At 48.0% G+C, this 18,039-nt stretch overlaps 1 pseudogene; it reads left to right on the top strand.

Annotated features, from left to right (window-relative positions):
* Positions 1-215: 215 nt before the first annotated feature.
* LOC126068834 (melanoma-associated antigen B3-like) lies at positions 216-1,268 on the top strand (annotated as a pseudogene).
* Positions 1,269-18,039: the final 16,771 nt, after the last annotated feature.

Raw genomic sequence — 18,039 nt, 5'->3', positions numbered from 1 at the left:
TCCACAGGGCTCTCAGGGGACAGGCTGACCAGGAGCACAGAAGCTGTATAAGTTTCTAGGTTACTGCCTTCAAGTAAACCTGCAGCGGGTGTCTTCTTAAAGCTTAAGTAGCATCTCCCTAGTTATGGTGCTAACACTGTCTCCTTCCTCTTCCAGGGGGCCTGCGTCATCTGTTGTCCTGCTCACACTCCTCCTGCCTGTGTCCCTAACCAGTCATGCCTCGCAGTCCGAAGAGTAATCTCTGTGTACGTGAGAAACGCCAGCAGAAACAAGGTGAGACCAAGGTTCTCAGGGGTGCTCAGGCCATGGGAACAGCAAAAAAGAGTTCCCGTCCTCTTCCACTCCTCCTTTTGGGTGTACTACCCAGAGAAAGCCTGGTGCTAAGTCTTGTAGCACTCTGCAGGGGCCTCAGAGAGCCTTATTCACCCCCACTACTCCAGGGGCTTCACGCACAAGATCTTATGCAGGTACCAAGAACAAAGATGAAAAAAGGCGAAGTTCCTCCAGGACCAACCATCCAGTAAGCGATCCCACAGAGACCCTCTAACCAAGAAGGTGGGTACACTGGTGTAGCTCCTGTTGCAAATGTATAAAATGAAATAACTCATCATGAAGGAAGACATGCTGAGATTGTCAACGAAAAGTACAAGAACCATTTCCTTGAGATCCTCAGGAGAGCTTCTTTCAGCTTGGAGGTGGTCTTTGGCATTGACTTAAAGGAAATCGACTCCGTCAAGCCGTCCTACGCCCTTGTCAGCAAAATGGACCTCCCTAACGATGGGAGGCTGAGTCGTGGCAGGGGGTTGCCAAAAACTGGTGTCCTGATGATTCTCCTGGGCGTGATCTTCATGAAGGGCAACTGCGCCAGTGAGGAGAAGATCTGGGAATTCCTGAATAAGATGAGAATTTTTGCAGGGAAGAGGCACTTCATCTTTGGGGAGCCTAGGAAACTCATCACCCAAGATTTTGTGAAGCTAAAGTACCTGGAGTACCGGCAGGTGCCCAACAGCGATCCTCCAAGCTATGAATTTCTCTGGGGTCCCAGAGCCCATGCTGAAACCAGCAAGATGAAAATCCTGGAGTTTTTGGCCAAGATCAATGATACCGTGCCAAGTGCTCTCCCATCCTTGTATGAAGAGGCCTTGAGAGATGAGGAAGAGAGAGCCAGAGCCACAGTTCCAGACCGGGCTGATCCTACTGCTATGGCCAGTGTAGTGCGTGCTCCTGTGCCAGGTGCAGCAGCTCCTCCCAGGCCCAGTGAAGCGTGAGGCAGATTCTTCACTTTGTGGTTGACGAGGGCAGTCATCGTTCCATGTAGTGCAGGGCTGGGTGGACAGAAGGGAACACAGTGTCTCATACCTTTCTGTTTCTGCTCTATGTAGGTCACTTAGGGATTTAACTGTATGTTCTTTCTTTATTTTTCAAACGTTAACCCTTTCAAGTGAAGGCTGTTTCTAGCATTATAATCTAAGTTCATTAATGACATGGATAATACATTTAGCAATGTTTCTCAGGTTTAAGGTAAGGAGCTTTACTATTTTTGGAAAAAAAAAAGGGGGGGAACATTCCATTTTAGTCATCCGAAGCAAGATAACATGACATTTGAACAGGCATTTCTTAGAAATGTAAAGATCACAGCAGAAAAAAAAATACAAGAAATAGAGAAAAAAGTACGGTAATCAATATTTAGCTTTTAAGTCGAAGGCAGTAAGTTTTTTTTTTGTTGTTATTGTTAATCTCTACAAGGCCCTGTAAGATTGCTATGAGTAGGAATCGACTCCAAAGCAATGGATTTGGTTTGGTTTTTGAATCTCTTTTAGTTTGCTATTAAGTAAAATAGAAAAAGTCGTAACTATATTTGCTTACCAAACCAAACCCATTGTCGTGGAGTCGATTCTGACTCATACCGCCTTTATAGGACAGAGTAGAGCTGCCGCATAGAGTTCCCATGGAGGGCCTGGCGGATTTGAACTACCGACGCTTTGGTTAGCAGCCGTAGGCCTTAACCACTACGCCATCAAGGTTTCCTGTATTTGCTTAGCTCATTTAATAATGTAGCAGAGTTTAAATTAACAAATCAAGAGCCCTGGTCGCACAGTGGTTAAAAGATCAGCTGCTAACAATAGACTGGCAGTTCGAATCCACCAGCCACTCCTTGGGGCAGTTCTGCTCTGTCCTAGAGGGTTACTATGAGTCGGAATCGACTCAACGGGAATGGGTTTTTCTGTTGGTTTGTTAGTTTATTCACTTGTTCACATATGCCTGCAAGATTAATTGAGCATCTGCTCTTTGGAAAACACAGTGCTAATAGTGGGAATGGTTAAAAAAAAAAAAAAAAAAGGAGACCAGCCTTTGCCAAAGAAGTTTAGGGTCTAGAAGCAGCCATCATGTAAGGAAGATGGTGATGTACGTTCTAAGACCTAAAAGACAAGTAAAAAGAGTGAGAAGCGGGGAGGTTTGGGATGAGAGCCATCTGGTGTAAATGCCCTGAAGCAGGGCAGTTTGCAGCTTTGGGACACTTTGATGCCTCAGTGGAGGTGGTGTTAAATTAGTTTGCATGTGATGGGGGAGTTGAGGGGATGGAGGGTGGAGTAAAATGAGGCTTTCTGCAGGGGTGCGCAGAGCCAGACAAACCCATGATATATATCTCAGTGCCCAGAGGCTGAGCCTGGAATGGAAACCAGCTCTTCACAGTTACCCTGGTATTATGGGTAAACCAGAGAGAAATCCCCACCAGGGGCAGGACTGAAAGGTGTCCTGTGCTCTTGTCCTGGTGCACTTGAACATGTACACTGACTGGGTGTGTTACGCACATTACTTCCAGGAAGGTTTTAAGAAGTAGGGTGATACTCCCTTGAGGTGAGATGTCAAGAAGCCACTGTTCTGGCATTTTGTCTTAGGCTGGGGGAGCCAGAGCCCACTCCATTCAACAGACATTTGAATGAGGTTATCCTGAGTATCACTGGGAAACTCCAAGTGAAAACTAGATTTTTGGTGGTGGTGATATCAGTGAAACCAGGTGACCTGGAAGGGTAGCTGGGAGAGTGAATGGTTGTCTTTGACAATGATTCCAGGAGCTTTGTGTTCCATCCAACTGGTGAAGTCTAGCCCACACCCACATTAAGTAACATATTCCCTACCAAAAAAAAAAAAAAAAACCCAGTGCTATCAAGTTGATTCTGACTCATAGCGACCCTATAGGACAGAGTAGAACTGCCCCATAGAGTTTCCAAGTAGCGCCTGGTGGATTCAAACTGCCGACCCTTTGGTTAGCAGCTGTAGCACTTACCACTACCCCACCAGGGTTTCCAACATATTCCCTAATGGACAATATTACCTAGTTTTCCTTCCTAAGCAGCATTTTGGCTGATTTGGTTGTCATTTTCCTAGGGCACTGCATATTCACTGACACATCCTGGATTTAAATAAGAAAAAAATCCCAGCGAGGTGGGTGGTATCATCTGGGGTCCAAGTAATCCTAGTATAATTACTGCCATTCTTTAAAGACCCAGGACACGCCAGGTCCCGTATCAGGTGCTTTCCATACATGACACGCATCCCTAGGGTTTTACAGGCTACAGCTTCTCAGCCTTAGTTGTCGATGGAGAACTTGCTCTTTTCTCATTTTCACACGCTGGTCAGTGACAGGGCTGTACTAGACCCCTGGACGGAATCCCTCTGGAGCCCAGAATGTTCCACAACTGCAGCCTGAGGCAGAACTGTGTCTCTTAAATCATTTCACAGCTCACTATTCCAAAATGTATCTCAAGGCATAAAGAGAGAAATTTTGTGCCCAATGCACTGGATTGGAATACACAGCCACAGTAATAAGCATAAAAAAACAAATGATTAAAGAAAAGAAGATAATATATGGGGACATTACGATCACTTACATATGCAATGTCGTCTTGGACAGCCCCTTTCCTTTAGAAAGTAAACCTTTTGGGACAGAAGTCAAAACAGATGCCAGGTCTGGCTGATGAAGTCATGGACTAGATCACTGTGTATTTTCTCTGGCAGTCCACCACCTGTCCTGGGCCCCTTGTCTTGTGCTGCAGCGCCCCCATCTCATATCACTCTGGGACAGGGGCCCATTCACTGCAAGGTGTACAGCAGGGAAACTGCTCAAGAGTTTGCAGGGATGTGGTATTTCCCAGGAAGATGTTAATCTAAAAGACAAGAGTGAAGATGACGGCCATAAATGAGTCCTGGGTACCCCAACATGCCAGACAAGGCTATCACGCTGCGCATCCCCTCCCTACTCTTCAGAGCTCTCAGGGACTTGTGAGTCTTGACCTAAAAAGGATGACCTCAGATTAGAAGTGTGAGCAGTCCCAGCCTCTAATAGAAAGTGAGGAGAGTGAATGAGGAATGATAGAAGCACCTACCCAGTGAGGCCCATAAGATCCTGCCCTTGCTGCCAGCCCTCAGAGGCCCCAAACAGCCATGGCTAGATTCGAATTCAGAGGTCTTAGGAATATGAATACCTCGGTCAGATGCTGGCAGACTCAGGTCAGAAGACAGGGGATTTCCAGATTATGTCATCAGTCAAGGTGAGGATCCTGACGTGTATTGGGACCATCCACAGCATATCAGTGGAGCCCTACAGAATTCCTCCCTATTGTCAGCCCTGGGAAGTCTCAGGCGGACATGGCCCCCAGTTCCTCCTCAGAGGTAATGGAGAAGTGAGAGTTTGGACCTGAAGAGGGTGTTTTCGGTTCAGCAGAGGGAGGGATCTAAGGCCTCCCAGGAGTCAGATTTAGGACCTGAAGTGAGGACCCCAAGTGGGGACCACCCATCGTAGAGCCTGAACCTGCTACCACTGAATTCACTTTGGGAGACCATGGTGTGGCCAGGTGTGGCCAGATAGAGTGATCATCACTACCCCTAATGGGTGTCAGGGATATGCACGCCTTACTATGAGGAGATAGGACTCCGTTTAAGAGAGAGAAGGGCCCCATGCCCTGCCTGGTATCACAGTGAGGACTCTGAGTGGGAACTGAGGGATCCACCCACCCCTAAATGGAGGGAACAAGGCAGAGTCTAGCCGTGCCCCTACTTTCAGCCCTTGTAAGGTGCAGGGGCTGCTATTAGGGGATATTATTGGTTTGTAGTTGCAGCCACTGGTCTGGAGAGGGAAGGAGTCCCAGCCCCTACATGGAGCCAAGTGAGGACCCTGAAATGGGGACTGAGCCTGCCAAACATCCCGGGATAGAAAGGTCCCCACTGCACTGTCAGGACTGGGGGTCTACACTCTGCCAGGGATGGTGGCTGGGCTGCCCCTTCCCTTCCTTCTAGTGTGTCCCAGGGGGCTTTGATGTGTCAAGATCAGAGTAACAAAGGAAAGGGGCCGAAGCCCTGGCAACTGTCGATATGCTGTCCATGAATGTGGACTGGGAGGACCCCTTGACCCTAGTACAGAGGAGCCCACTGCCAACCCTTGTTGTCACTGCAGCAAGCCCCAGGCAGGGATGCCAGGCTGCTGCTTAAGCCTCACCCCAGCTGCCCCCACAAGGTTCTGGGACAGGCTGACCAGGAGATCAGGAGCCTGGTAGGTTCCTAGAGCAGTACCCTCCAGGAAAAACTGCAAAGGCAGTCGTTGTTAAAGCCAAAGACGCATCTCTCTGCTGAAGGGGTGCACACCCTCTCAGCTTCCCTCCTCCAGTGGGCACACATCACCTACCCTCCTTCCACACTCCTGCCTGCTGTCCTTGATCAGAGTCATCAAGCCACGTGGTCAGAAGAGTAAGCTCCGTGCCCGTGACAAACGTTGCCAGGCCCAAGGTGATGCGCACAGTTTCAAGCGTGCTCAGGCCACTGCAGCAGAGGAGGAAGGGTCCCCGTCGACTTCCTCTTCTCCTTTTGGGGGATCTCCCCACAGCTCTCCTGCTGCTCACATTCCCCAGGGGCCTCAGAGAGCCCCATCTACCAACCCTGCAGCTGCAGGTGCTTTGTGTACAAGAGCTAATGGGAAAGGGTCTTTCCTAAGAATGGGCTCCTGATGCCTCTCCTGTGTGTGATCTACATGAATGGCAACCAGGCCACTGAGTCAGAGATCTGGAAAATCCTGAATGTGCTGGGGATCTAAGACGGGAAGGAGCACTTCATCTATGGGGAGCCCAGGAAGCTCCTCACCAAAGACTTGGTGCAGGAAAAGTACCTGGAGTACCGGCAGGTGCCCAACAGTGATCCTCCAGGGTATGAATTCCTTTGGGGCCCAAGAGCCCAGGCCGAAGCCAGCAAGACAGTAGTCCTAGAGTTTTTGGCTGAGAGTGAGGATACATGTTCCAGTGCCTTCCAAGCCCTGTATGAGGAAACTTGGGGAGATGAGGAAGAGAAAGCCACAGGCAGAAAATGGGCCAGGGCTGGTCCTAATGCCAGGGCCAGGGCTAGTGTCAGGGCGAGTTCAGCAGGTTGTCCCATCCCTAGTGAAGTCTGATGCAGATTCTTCACTTTGTTGTTGCAAATGGCTGTTAACCTTCTAAGTAGTGGGGCAACATGGAGCTGGAGGGAGCACATGTATGTCTTCTTGTATTCCTATTATACTTGAGTAACTTGTAGAGTTCCCTTGCTTTTTGTATTTTTCAAATGTTGTTCCTTTTAATTGAAGGTTTATTATGATCCAGAATCTAAATTCACCCTCATGCATTCATTGCTGTTTTATTGCTTGATTTAGGAGTAAGAGTTTTGTGTGGTTTAAAACAAATTGAAAATCTTTGAATCCATTTTGATGAATCCAGAACTAGTTAATGTGGTGTCAGATTAGAGATGTTCTTTCAAATATTAAAGACATCCGCAAGAATTAGTTGGGATCACAAGATAGAGGTGGATAAACATAAATGTTGGTCAGTTCTTGGTTTCCTTTATTTCATTCGGTAAAAGTAAAACATACATGTGCCGGGATTTGTTCAGCTCATTCAACGCTGTTGTAGAAAATAAATCCTGATGATTTGACCTCTTGTTGTTCCCTGGCTCTTATTTTCCCCCAACAGTAATTGAGCGTCTGCCCTTTGGAAGGCTTCATGCTAGTACTGGGGTCCTTGAGGCAAAGGTGTCGAAGCCCTGTGTATAGATTTTAGAGTCTCACAACAGCTATGATATAAGGAGGAGGTTGAGATGCGCTCCAAGACCTTAGGACTAGTAGAAAAGGAGTGAGCACTTCAGGGTTCCCTCTACTGTAAATGCCCTGAGGGAGGGCAGTTTGGGGCCTTGGGAAACTTTGATCTCTCAGTAGGGGTGGGAGAAATTTTAAGTTAGGAAGCACAGGGTAGGGAAGAGTAGAGGGTGAGAAGAACAGGTAGGGGTGAGGTTGGGGGTAGGGAGTCCAGATAAGTCTTTGGGAGGGGTGAGCAGGGTAAAACCCTCCCATGCTGTGTCTGAGCCTGGAAAGGCTGACCCTGGAATGGAAACCAGCTTTTCACAGTGACTCTGGGATTGGGGGTAAAGCAGAGAGAAATCCCTACTTGGGGCAGGACTGGTAGATGTCCTGTGCTCTTGTCCCAGTGCACTTGAACACACACACTGACTAGGTGTGTTATGCACAGCGTGTCCATGAAGTTCCTGAGAAATAGGGCACTCCTCCCTTGGTGTCAGGAAGCCACTGAGAGTAGTCTTTTGCATTGGGCTGGGGGAGCCAGAGGCCATGCCATTGAAAGGACTGTAGAATGAGGTTGTCTTGAGTGTCATTTGGCAAGTGAGGACTAGACTTTTGGCCGTGGGGATGTGAATGAACATTGGGGTGACATACATGGAAGGGCAGCTAGAAGGAGAAATTGTTGGTCCTGGACAGCACTTCTAGGAGCTAAGTGTTGCATTAAACTGGGACAGTCTACCCACACCCACATGAAAGAATATACTCACTAATATGGATTGAATTTACGAACCCTGCCCCCGAAAAACAGGTGTTGTAAATTCTAACCCTATACTTATGGTTATAATGCCATTGCGGAATGTGTGCTGTTATGTTAAAGAGACTGGATTGTAAGGTGTGTCTTGAGTCTACCCACCAGCAACTCCAAGGGAGAAAGGTGTGGCAGTCAGCTCCTGTAAAGATTCCCAGCCTCGGAAATCCTATGGGGCGGTTCTACTCTGTCCTGTTGCATCCCTGTTAGTCAGAATCTTCTGGACAGCAGTGGTTTTCTTTCTTTTTTTCCCGGGGGTGTCTTAAGTCTAATTGCTTTTGAGATATAAAGGAGGTGATTCAGCAAGCAAGTAATCAGAAGTGGGAATGAGAGTTGCCACGCCACACGAGATCTCCAAGGAAAGAATAGAAGCTGAAGAAAGACAAGGACCTTCCCGTACAGTAATCAAAGAGTTAAAGCTTTCCCCTACAGCCAGAACCTGAATTCAGATTTCTAGGCTCCTAAAGTGTGAGAATACAAATCTCTATCTGTTAAAGCCATCCACTTGTGGTATTTCTGTTATAACAGCACTAGATAACTATGAGACTCTCTAATCAGTGATAAAATGCTTTGACCTTGACTACTAACATATATCTTGGCAGTGCAAATTCATCCAGTGGTACCCCAGAAGAAAGAGCTGGCAATCTCTTTCTTTAAAGTTTATAGCCAAGGGAACCTGATAGGTCAGTTCTACACGGTGTTGCATTTAGCTGGAATTGATTCAACGGCAAGGAGTTAATGTAAAAAATTACTTCGTTTTTCTTCCTAATCAGCATTTTTTCTGATTTTGTTTCTTTGTCCTAGAGTGCTGCACATTCTTACAGATCGTGGAGTAAACAAAACCAAACATTCTCAAGAGGAGGGTGGTATTGTGTAGTGTGAAAATAATCATAGTAACAAGTGCCATTCTTTAAAGAGCAGATATGCGCAGTCACGTTGCCAGGTGCTTTTCATGCCTTGGAAACCCTGGTGGTGTAGTCCTTAATGGCTATGGCTGCTAACCAAAGGGTCGGCAGTTTCAATCTGCCAGGCGGTCCTTGGAAATCATGTGGAGCAGTTCTACTCTGTCCTATAGGGTCGCTATGAGTCGGAATCGACTCGATGGCGCTGGGTTTGGTTTTTTGTTTGGTTTCATGCCTTGCACACAATGCACCTGCCCTAGAAGTTAGGCCTTATCAATCCCACTTCACAGAAGAAGAACCTGAAGCTCAGAGAGTTTGTAATGTGTTTGCAAGTCTAGTACATGACCAAGCTAGATTAGACCCCTGGTTTGAATCCATCTGGAGCCTAGCTTGTTCCACTCCTCTCAGCGAGAGGCTTACCCTGTGTCTCTTAATTCACTGCTCTTCTGTCCATTAGTAAATGTTTCCTAGATAGGAAAATGAATAACGCTGTGCCCAGAGCATTGAGTTGGAATGTATAGCCAGAGCTATGTGAATACTAAAATAAGTGAGAGGTATGAATAAGGAAAGGATAAGAAAATATTCAGTGACAATGTAATCATCGACAAATGCAAAGCCAGATAACCTGAAAAGATCTGGGGCTCATAAAATCATCCCGGATAGCCCCTGCCTGTAGAAAGTAGATCTATTAGAACCAAGGTTGCGTGCACCTCCAGGTGTGGCTGAAGGAGAGAAGGATTAGATCAGCCTGTTTTTCTGACATCCCACCACCTGTGTTGGGCTTCCTATCTTTGTCTGCAGCTTCCCCACCTCATGCCACTTCTCACTCTGTGACAGGGAACCAATCTCTGCAAGATTTGCAGTAGCAAAAGTGCTCAAGTTTGCAAGGATGTTGCATTTCTCAGGAAGCCTTTAATCAAAGAGGAGCCTAGAAGAGGACCCCAGTGAATTAAAAGAGAAGAAAAACACCAGAATTTACAGATCACACAAAGTAACTACAGGGCTTGCTCTCAGACCTAGAGAGCCCCAGGTAGTGCCCTCACTTATTCTTCAGATTTCTCAGGGACCTGAGACGTTGGCCAAAGGACACTCTCCAAGCCAGTAAAGCGAGGACACTCAGCCTCTGATAGATACCTAAGAGATGACCCTGAATGAAGATGATGGCTGGCCCCCTCGAGAAGACTGTGGTCCCCAAGTGTCCTGGCCTTGCAATTTCCCCTGAGAGATCTCAGACAGTCCTGGCTGGATATGACTTATCCTGACATCCAAATCAGAGGTCCCAGATCAGTGAAGACCTTGATATGAGGGGACCAGCCTTTGATTGAGCAGGGCGTGCATTTCCAGGACTGCTCATTTTCAAGATGAAGACTGTGAATGAGGAAAGGGGAACCACCCACCCCAGACAGAGGAGGCCACACAAAATCCTTCCTGCTATTGGCCCTGGGATTCCAAGGGCAGAGTTGTCAGGATTAGGAGTCCCCTCATTTCTGCCTGGAGGGTGTGAGGTCTGGTGGGCATACCCCAGTTCTACAGATGGAGGAGGCTCAGACCCTCAACGGAGGCAAGGTGAGGACCCTGAGTGTTGTGAGTGGGAACCCCATCAACAGAAGGAGCAGAAGAGAGCATTGTCTGTGTTCTTATTCCTGGGAAGCCTCTGCAGAGCTCTTTGACAAGAGGCGCCCACCGTTTCTTCCTGAGCGGTCTCAGGGAGGGAGGGTACAGTCTAAAGTGGCAGCCCCAGCTCTTCAGAGGGAGGAGTCTTGTCCCTACCTGGAGTTAGGTGTGGGCCCTGAGTGTTTATGGGGCGACCTGCCGCCTAAAAAGGATCTGCCAGTGCAGTTAAACAGCCTGCAATCCTGTGAGGCCCCAGTAAAGCGTATCGTGCGGCACACCCTGATCTGTCCCTCTAGGGTCTAGCGTGGTGAGAATCTTCTTCTGAGCCTGTGAGTCAGGTCTCCATACGCGGGACTCCCAGGCTCTGATAGGTATCAAGGTGAGGACCCTGCATGAGCACTAAGGGACCACTCAATACAGGACAATGGGGTCTCAAGTTTCCTGCCCTTGCTGTTGGCCCTCAGAGGCCCCCTGCTCCTGTATTAGGGCCTTGATCCTTGGAGCCCCTCGGTACAGCCTTGTATGGATGTGACATGTCCTGGCTTCCATCTAGGAAATGGTAGGAAGGTGCAGCTTTTGGTTTGGGGGACTGTGAGCTGTCCTCAGCAGAGGAGGGTGGAATCTCAGGACTGATCCGGAGTCAAGGTGAGGACCCTGAATGTGGACAGTGCTCATGAATTAATCCCAGAAAAGCCGGGTCCTAGGAGCACCAACCCGTACTTTTAGCCCTCGGAGACCCCCTAAAGGCCTTGGCCCTCGGAGGCCCCCCTATAGTCTTGGCCGGAAGTGACAGACGGGCATGCGCCGACTTCCATCTAGGAAGTGCCGGGAAGGCGAGGCCTCAGGTCTCACTAGCTTGAGACTTTCATTATCGAGAGGGTGGAATCTCGGGACTGGTCAGCAGTCCAGGTGAGGACCCTGAATGTGGACTAAGGGGACACCTAACCCAGAACAGAGATCCCACCAAGTCCCGCCCCTACCGCCAGCTTCAAGGCCCCTGGCTGACTTCTGCCTTAAAAGTCTCAGGATTGGGGGGCCTTGGTCCAAGAAAGCACCTCAGTTCCGAAGAGGGAAGAGACCTAGACTGTAATTGCAGGTGAGGTGAGGACCCTTAGTGCTAATGAGGAGGCTTCCCTTCAAAACAGGGGCGGCCCACAGCTCAACCTTGATGTCAGCTGTGGGAGCCCCCGGGCAGTGGTAGCCAGATGTGTAGCACCCCGACTTCCCTCTGTGGAGGTGAGGGCCTTAGTCTGAGCCATCAATCCTACCCCTGTTTTCGGGTGGACTCAAGTTAGTAGAGGGAGGATCCCTACCCAGGAAGAAGTTCAGAAGCTTGAGTGAGAAATGAAGGGGTCACCAATTGAGAACTCGGGGGTCGAATGACCCCGTGCCCTGGCCAGCCCAAGGATTCCCAAAACAGCCTGCAAATGATATGGGTCACTCTGACTTCTAACTCTGAGGTCTCAGGAAGGTGTGTCCTTTGGTCTGAGAGGTGTGGCCTCAGGTCAGCAGAGCGTGGGGTCACAAGAATCGTGCAGAGTTAAGGGGAAGACAAGATTGAGATGCTAGGGACCAATCGACCCAAAATGGGGAGGGCTACACTGAATCCTGCTAATGCCATGTGCCTTGGGAGCCCAGGACAAATCCAACAAGCTCAGGTGACCCTTGACTCCCGCCTGGAGGGTCTCAGGGAAATGAGGGGCAATGTTCAAGCCCCAATTCAGCAGAGAGAGGAATCCCAGAACCTGGTGGAGGTCAAGGTAAAAATCCTTCAAGAGGAAAGATGGAATTAACCCCCCACCAAACAAGAAGAGAGGAGGCTGTACAAAGTCCCCCCTCTACTATTGGACATGGGAAGCCATGGTCAGAGATATCACACTGAGGTTCCCCCTTGTTTTCTCCTGCTGGCGGTCATCTCAGTGCCATGAAATCCGTGGACTAATGGGGAGGCCTATTCAGCAGAGGCAGGAGACTAGGTCCCTAAGAGGAATCAAGGTGTGGACACCGAGTTATGACGAGGTGACTCCTCCCAGAAATAAGGGGAACCATAAAGCCCCACTCCTGCAGTCAAACCTGGGGACCTGACATGCTGACTTAGTGAGTTGCAGTTATTTCTTCCAAGGCATCTCAGGGAGGTGAGGGATCTGGTCAAAGTGGGTACCCAAGGTGAGGACCCCAGTGAAGGGCTGAGGACTCTAAGGAACCCCAGACAGAATGGGCCCCACCGTGCTCTCATCACTGAGACACCCTGCCAGCAGTGGTGGCTAAACTACTTCTACAGTTCTTCCTTGTGGGTTCCAGAGGGATTTGAGGTGTCAAGTTCAGAGTAGCAGAGGGGAGTGGCCTTGGCCCTGCCAGCAGTTGATATGATGGCCCTGAAGGTGAACTGAGAAGACCCCCAACTGACCCAGTAGAGAGAGTCCCTAGTGTCAGCCCTGCTGTCACCCCAGTAAGCCCCATGCACGGCCAGCAATCTACAACCTAACCCTTCTTCTGATTTCCTCTACAGGGTCCTGACTAGGACAGTAGGAGCCTTGTGGGGTCCTAGAGCAGTGTCCTCCAAGAATCTTGTAAAGGCGGTCTTTGTTAAAGCCAAGGAGGCATCTCTCTGCTGCAGGGGCACACACCCTCTCCACCACTTCTGAAAAATCAGCCATTGGAAACCCTGTGGAGCACAGTTGTTCTCTGGCACACATGGGGCCTCCAGGAGTTGGAATCAACTCAACAGTAACTGGTAAGGTTGTGAAGTGCCTTAGTTTCTCTTAGCAGCCACATCTCCCCTTTACACCTATCACTTCATCTCTCCTTTTAGTTTCAGAGGAAGAGATGTCCAGGAACCCTTTTGGCTTCTGAAATTTCTTGGTCCTATGAACTCATCTTTCCTTTCAGAAGTTTATGTTGCTTTCTTCATCAGCAACTTTCCCTTTGCAGTAAATATGCTGAAATATCATGAGATCTATTTGGTGCATTTTTTTCACCTGTGCATATAGTCACACTGATTATCCTCCCTGTTGTCCAAGCCATGGGAAGTCCCTTGCAATAGTGACCCTGGGCTTGGCCATACTGCTTGCTTTCTTCGATGGGATAATAACAAACATGACACAGGTAGAGACTTGAAAAGAGATACCTTGTGACCACCACCATGTGAACAAATGCAGGCTACCTGCTAGATGGTGAGAGCTAAATGGCCTAGATACCTCCTTTGCCCTTTGCCAACAGAAAGACAGGCAGCCAGGCAAGAGCCATGTGAGTGAGGCCCTGGACCATCTGCTGACCACAAACTCAGGAGTGAACGCAGACAACATTACATGGTGCAGAGATGTGCCATCCCAACTTAAACCACAGACTCATGAACAAATTAATGGCTGTTGTTTTGAGCCACTAAATTTTGGCATGGTTTCTTATATGACATAAATCTGTATGCGACTATATAACCTTTCCATCTACAGCTTTATTTTCTTCCATTCATTGCGAAATCATATGTTTCCTATCAAACACTCACTTATCGAACACATAATTATACAAGCATGGTATGTGATAGGCACTGTGCTAACCAATAATGCATAGAATAGGAAGCAATAACAGACAGGAAACTATCTTTATGGAACAAAGAAAATGATGAGAGCTGAAATTTCCCGACTGTTTTCTATGTACCATCGACCATGTTAATCTTTTAGCATACATTAGTTCCTACACGAATTTTATTGTTGACCTCATTTTCCAGATGCAGAAATGGAGGTTGAGAGAATAAGATATTTGCTTTAAGCCACAGTGAAGGAATTCTGATCTTTCTCCAGCACTTGTGCTCTGAACCATTATACTTTAAAAACAGATATATAGAAACCTAGGAATTGAGTCTTTAGAATTGAGTCTTAGCTAATTAGACAATAACTTCTGAGTCAATGAAGAGAATGCAGCTCTCCTTTCGTTATCTTTAAGGCCCTGTCTAGCTACCCTTTTACTATGATCGAAATTCAAAAGTTTTTAACCTGAGTCTAGTTCTTTACCTCTAACACTTTGCTTACTATCTCGTTCATTAGTACCTGTCCTCCTCTATGCGAAAACTAATTTTTTATTTTATTGTAATTTAGATGAAAGTTTACAGAGCAAACAAGTTTCTTATTAAACAATTAATACACATATTGTTTTCTGACATTGGTTGCCAACCCCACGGTATATTAACACTTTCCCCTTCTTGACCTTGGTTTCCCTATTACCAGCTTTCCTGTCCTCTCCTGCCTTCTTTTCCTCGCCGCTGGGCTGGTGTGTCCATATAAACTCGTTTTGTTTTATGCGCCTGCCCAATCCTTGGCTGAACCTCAGGTGTGACTTTAGCACTGAGCTATAAGGGTGTCCAGGGGCCATACACTTGGGGTTTCTCCAGTCTCCTTCAGACACTAAGTCTGGTCTTTTTATTATTATTATTCTGAGTTACAATTTAATTCTACATTTTTCTCCATTTCTTTCCAGGAACGTCTGTTGTGATCCCTGTCAGAGCAGTCAGTGGTGGTAGCCAGGCTCCATCTAGTAGTGCTGGACTCAGTCTGATAGAGGCTGTGGTGCTTGTGGTCGATTAGTACTTTGGACTAATCTTCCCCTTGTGTCTTTCATTTTCTTCATTTTCCCTTGCTCCAGATGGGTTGGGAGAGGTGGAGTATCTTAGATGGCCACTCACAATTTTTAAGACCCCAGATGCTACTCATTATAGTAGAATGTAGAACATTTTCTTTATAAAGTATATTCTGCCAATTGAGCTAGATGTTCCCCAACACCGTGGCCCCATAGCCCTCAGCCCAGTAATTTGGTCCCTCATGGACTTTGGATGTGTCTATGGAGCTTTCATGACCTTTTAACCGAATGAAGGTCCTTGTCCACTCCTATTAGCCGATCGAAATAAGATGGACGCCACATGACCACTTGCAAGTGAAACAGAAAGTGGAAATTTATTGTCTGCATAGACAAGGAACAATGCGGGGTCAAGCGACCATAAGGCCAGGTGCTTACTGTCTGAGGGGGTTTGGGAGCTTTTTATTTCCAATGGCGTCTCTGCGTTGGATTTGGTGCTCTGAGCTCTCTGCCCTTAGCCCTCCCATGTCCACATTTGGAGGCCCGGATGTTGAATCATGTCAGTGATGTTCAGGTCCAAGGACAGACTGAGGACACAGCTCCTCAGGTCCTGCGCATATGCCAAAATCTTGGTTCGCGCGTGCACAGGATTCTGACACCAAATTCAAACTGTTGTTAGGGCCGCAGTGTGGTCCGGCAAACTGCAGTTAGGTGCTGAGGCTTGGTGGGCTGCGACAGGGCTGGGGAACCTTGGCAGAGTCGGGGGATGTCTCAGCAGAGGCTTCAATCCCCCCTCTAACAGGTTCCTTTTAATCTTATAAGGGGTTTAGGGCTGAAGGTCTCATCTTCTGTAGCTTCTTCCTGCTGCCTAGGGACGCTGGCGTAGAACTGGACTCTAGGTGGAACCTGCTCGGGGGAGATGGGGTGATACCCCCGTCGTAGCATCATTTGCAGTTGGAACTTTTGAAGCCTAGAAGACACAAGCTTTACTAAAAGGTTAAACAAACAAGGCCTGAATACAAGCAGCAATACGACCACGGCCGAGGATCTTAGAAGGGGAAGACGCCATGTTAAGTTTGGGATTGCTGCCTTTACTATATCTCAGATAGTTTGTGAAGTTGGGCCCTGGTTAAACTTGTGTAGCCATTTATTTTGGAGGGACTCGAGTCCTCAGCAGGGGGTCAGGAGCCCTGTTACTGCACCTGCCTCAGTTAGGATTAAACCCAGCGCCGTCTTTAGTCTACAACCTGAGGCTCGCCTGGAGGCCCAGTACATGCAGACACTGGTGCCTGAGAGAAACAAAAATCCTAGGGAACACTGGTGGTTGTGACAGGGCCGATGTAAGAAGCTGTCCATCCACAGCCAGGACAACAACAAGCTGGGCTGCGGTCACCCAGGCACCAGGCAGACCCACACACTCAGACACATTCACCGGGGGCACACAAAGATTCAGCGATGGCACAGCCACCGAGGGTGGCACCAGCTTATTCGGGCCAACTGCAGCTCCACAAGCTCTGAGCCAGGGGACCACAAAGCCCAGGTGGCACACTCGGCACTCCAGGCTCTGGTATTTTTTTCTTGTGGCATTGTAAATGAGTGTGTCCGGGGTGTAGGCCCCATGTGGTTGGGCAAGCAATAGTCAAGGAGAAAATGAAAAGTTCTTGGGAAATTCCTGATTCTCTTCTCTCATTAGGTATCTCCGTGTAACACACTTGGTTGGTCAGATTAGTGTGGAGATAAGTTGTCTCATTCCAGTTGCCTGGGGTTTTAGCAGTGGAGTCAGTGAGACCCTGCACAGTCTGTTGGACAAAGTCCCTATTGTAATTAATGAACGATGGGCCCGCGAGAGACCCATCGCATGGGGAATCTAGTGGTGTTTTTAGTAAGTGCGGGCACCTGGACAGGGATTGCCTCTACATTGTCTTTAGTTCTGGTAGCGGGGGGAGGGGGAGGGTGGAAGCAGACCCAGGGATCTTTTAGGTGGAGAGCATTTGAAGTGTTTATGAGATAATTATCCTGCCCGTCTGGGGACCCCGTTTTTCTTCTAAGGAGACAAAGAAATAAACAAGCAGGATATAAGGCCGCATACTGGTGGCAAACTTAAGTGGAGTCATGAATAATAACGTGCACAGTTGCCAGCAGATGACAGTCAACTAGCACAATTGTCTATCTCTTTACATCCTCTGAAGCCTGAGTTTTTCAGTTATTACTGTCTTGTCAATTCTTACTGTTCTGCAGGGCTTGTTGGTCAGTATCGTGAGAAGCAGCCAGCTCGATGCAAAAGTTGTGGGTCTACTCTCCCTATTTCGCGATCTTGATTGTAGTGCCGGGGGTTTGTCCTCCTGCCGGGTCTGTAGTGCTCCAGGTCTTGACACGGAGAAAGAGACTTCAGGTTGTGGAAGAGTCTGTCAGGTCATGTACCTGTAAAGAGAGTCAAGCACTCCTGCTACAGAACAGAAATATTGTTTAATAGTGAGCTAGCTTTGTATATGTCTCTAGCCTCCAAGGTATCCTCAGGACTCAGAGTAATGAAGCCCTCCCTCAAGTTACTGAGGAGGGAATGCCCATACATAAGCTTCAAAGGGCTTATCTTAACTTTGGTTTGAGGTGCAACCCTCGTCCTGAACGGAGCCATGTGAAGGGTCTTAGCCTGTGCTAATTAGGTCTTCTTGCAAGGTTTGGCCTGGTGGGCTTGAATAGTCCAGTTTAATTTACTCTTGCAATCTTTTCCCGGAACATATTCCTGGTGCTTAGTCTTAATGCTTCCAAGAAGATCTTCTCTCTCTCTTTTTTTTTTTGTAAGTAGTGGTCTTTAATGTTGAGAGGGACCGTATAGAGTGACAAATAGTGCAGAGCCAGCTGCTCAGAAAACTCTATAACCTGATCCAGTAGCATAATAAATCAATATATTTACTTTCAGGACAGTCCAGTCTGGGGCCATCCCTCCCTTTCTTCTCTACCTTTCTACTTCCTTCTCACCTTTTTGTTTTCTCTTCATTCTTGCTCTCTACCTTTTTACTCCTCCAAGCCTCATCAGTTGTTTCTTCCCTGTCTGG

This window comes from Elephas maximus, chromosome X (assembly GCF_024166365.1).
Source record: "Elephas maximus indicus isolate mEleMax1 chromosome X, mEleMax1 primary haplotype, whole genome shotgun sequence".
Lineage (NCBI taxonomy): Eukaryota > Metazoa > Chordata > Mammalia > Proboscidea > Elephantidae > Elephas > Elephas maximus.
Note: the sequence above shows the minus strand (reverse complement) of the source record. Positions and strands in the feature narration are given on the sequence as shown.